Source organism: Theobroma umbraticum, unplaced genomic scaffold (assembly GCF_002168275.2).
Source record: "Theobroma umbraticum cultivar Fairchild unplaced genomic scaffold, ASM216827v3 scaffold_12.1, whole genome shotgun sequence".
Lineage (NCBI taxonomy): Eukaryota > Viridiplantae > Streptophyta > Magnoliopsida > Malvales > Malvaceae > Theobroma > Theobroma umbraticum.
The window spans coordinates 13,928-17,350 of NW_018397269.1; the positions used below are offsets into that span (position 1 = coordinate 13,928).

General features: G+C 39.8%; 1 pseudogene; it reads left to right on the top strand.

Moving 5' to 3' along the window:
• The first annotated feature begins 384 nt into the window (after window positions 1-384).
• On the top strand, window positions 385-3,177 carry LOC110425944 (receptor-like protein kinase FERONIA pseudogene; annotated as a pseudogene).
• Window positions 3,178-3,423: the final 246 nt, after the last annotated feature.

Genomic DNA, 3,423 nt, shown 5'->3' on the forward strand with positions numbered 1-3,423 from the left:
AAAAACTATAATCCCTACTTTCTATAAAAGTAGAAGACACCAGTTTTAGAAACAATTAAAGAAACAAAATAAGTCATAGTAAATAAAACCAAAACATTTGATCTGCTTCGTCAAATTATCGTATTGTCACCCTATTTATTACATGTTCGCAACAAAGTAGCAATATCCACATATTTATTTGATTGTTGATTTACGATTTTTTATTTTTATTTTTATATTTTACAATCCGTTCGCTGTTGGACTTAAAAACCGTGTTCAAACCTTAGCTGGAATCTACTGGAATCGGCAGTGCAGAGTTGCCGGGTTGTCCCTCTCCAGTTTTAGTATTGGTCCTTAAAGCATAGCACAAAACTTTTCAAGCTATTTGGTTAGCTATATATAAGTTGTAGCTTCTACCCACCACAAAACACTAACTTCACAATGCAAACCATACTCGTCTCTACTGTCTTCCTCCTCATTTTTTTCTCTGCAGCTCCCTTAACAAATTCAGCTCCTTACACCCCTACGGACCACATACTCTTGAATTGTGGTGCATCATCGAACACTACATCTTTGGATGGCCAGAACTGGGTCGGCGATGCTGATTACAAATATTCCTCCTCCATCTCTAAATCCTCTTCATTTGCATCCATAGCCTCCTATCAAGAACCCTCTGTTACTGAAGTGCCTTACATGACAGCTCGTATTTTTCATGGCAAATTCACATACAAATTCCCTGTTTCGCCTGGCCCGAAGTTTCTTCGTCTCTACTTCTACCCAAATGAATATCCTGGCCTTGATATAACCACTTCCTTCTTCTCCGTCACTGCTAATAATTACACTCTCTTGCACAACTTCAGTGCCTATTTAGTTGCTGCTACTAATCCCCAAAAAGGCTTCATTATCAAAGAATTTGTCGTCACTGTTAGTAACAATAAGATGCTACATGTCACCTTCAGCCCATCGCCATATTCTTTTGCTTTTGTGAATGGCATAGAAGTCGTTTCCATGCCTACCCACCTCTATGCAGGCCAGAAATATGGCTCTGTTCGCTTAGTAGGCACCAACTACTTTTTCGAGCTTGATAACACCACTGCTCTAGAAACTGCGTATCGGCTAAATGTTGGCGGAGGAGATGTTTCAAATATAGACGATACAGGGATGTTCAGAACATGGCATGGAGATATGGACTATATCTTTGGAGCAGCATCAGGAGTTGCCCCTTTTGAGCCTGAAGCTACAATAAAATACACCCTGGCCACGCCGATTTATACTGCACCACAAGTTGTATACAAAACCTCTCGTACAATGGGCCCTACTGCAAGTATTAACTCGAATTACAATCTTACCTGGGTTTGTCCTGTTGATTCTGGATTTTACTACCTTGTCAGGCTTCATTTTTGCGAGACTCAACCGGAGGTAACAATGCCGAATCAACGTGTATTCAACATCTTCCTTAATAATCAGACAGCTGAGGCCAGTATGGATGTGATCGCCGTTAGTGGTGGTAATGGCGTTCCAGTGTACAGAGACTATGTTGTGTGGGCACCACATGGCAGTCCAAGTACACAAGATTTATGGGTTGCAATACACCCTTCCACCAAAAATCATCCAGAATTTATAGATGCTATTTTGAATGGTTTAGAGATTTTCAAGTTGAATAAAACAGATGGTAGTCTTGCGGCGCCAAACCCTGAAGTAGAAGTGGTTCACATATCACCACTGCTTGAGCAAAAGCACTCAAAGACGAGGAGAAAATTTAAGGCCGTCATCGGAGCTACAATGGGCAGCGCCACATCACTCTTTCTTCTATTTTCCTATATTTTCTGGCAAAAGAAACATCTTCTGCTCATACAGAAATTCTCACAAAGAAGAAAAGTTTCACCTTTGTCAAAAGGCATAGGATGCAAGCACTTTTCACTTGCCGACATCCTCACTGCAACAAACAACTTCGACGATGCTCTCGTTATAGGACGTGGTGGCTTTGGCAATGTATACAAGGGTCACATTCAGGGTCTACAATATGAGGTGGCAATTAAGCGACTCAATTCAATGTCCCATCAAGGTGAAAATGAGTTTTGGACAGAGATTGAGATGCTCTCTCAGCTTCGATACATTAACCTGGTTTCACTAATAGGTTATTGTAATGATAACAATGAGATGATTCTTGTTTACGATTATATGGTCAATGGAACCCTTCGCGATCACCTCTATAACAATGACAAAATCCCTCTCCCATGGAAGCAAAGGCTGCAAATCTGCATTGGTGCTGCTCGTGGATTAGACTACCTTCATTCTAGTGCAGTTCAGAGAATCATCCACCGTGATGTCAAGACTACCAATATTTTGTTGGATGAGAAATGGGTAGCTAAAGTCTCGGATTTTGGGTTGTCGAAAATGGGTCCAATTTTCATGGCCAATGTCCCAATCACAACTATGGTGAAGGGTACCTTCGGGTACATGGATCCAGAGTACTATAGAAGGCTACAATTGACAGAGAAGTCGGATGTGTACTCTTTTGGGGTGGTGCTATTTGAAGTATTGTGTGCTAGACCCGCTGTGGATATAAAATTGGAAGATGAGCAAATAGGTCTAGCCGGTTGGGCTCTCAAATGTGTAGAGAATGAAACCATTGAACAAATCATTGACCCTTACTTGCAAGGTAAAATTGCACCAGAGTGTCTAAGAGTGTTTGCTGAGATTGCAGAAAACTGCCTACGTGAAGTGGGACTTGAACGGCCAACGATGAGTGATGTGGTGGGAATGCTCGAGTTCGCGCTGCAGTTGCAAGAAACCGCAGAAGCAAAACAGACAGTCCAAGTTGGTGATAGAATTCAGGCCCGAACCATTGATGAAGTAGTCTAGTTTTTTTATTTTCTTTACTGGTCGGCTGTCTTTTTTATTGTTTCCGCTCTTCTCTACTTTGTTTTTGGTTTTCTTTGCTTTCATCTCTGTCTTTCAAGCCTTGACTAATCAAATTAAAAAGTCTACATAGTTTCTATTTAGGTTTAAGAAATGAATTTCATTAAGAAATAAAAGTAATAGATCAATAATAGGTCTTAGAGTCATTAGCTTTTAGATTCTTTTGTTGACTAATTGCAATTACTATAATGTTTATTGTAATTCTTAACATTCTTATTTAAATGCAAATATAAAAGACGTGATTCATTTTCCACGAAAAGAAAAATTTTTCTTTCACCGTTCTTTCTAATAATTCATTTGGGGACCAACATCATGCATTTCATCTGTAGTTAGTCTAAATGGAAAATGAGCTGGAGCTTGGACATTAGGAAAATGACTGCTTGATTTTCCCACCTGGAATCAAATGTTTGATTGGAGGTCAGCAACGAATACCAAAGTCCTCCTCCGACAACAAATTGAATTGATTTATTGGTTGTCTTGACTAGCAACATGGCTAATTATCAACCATGCAAAACCTTCATT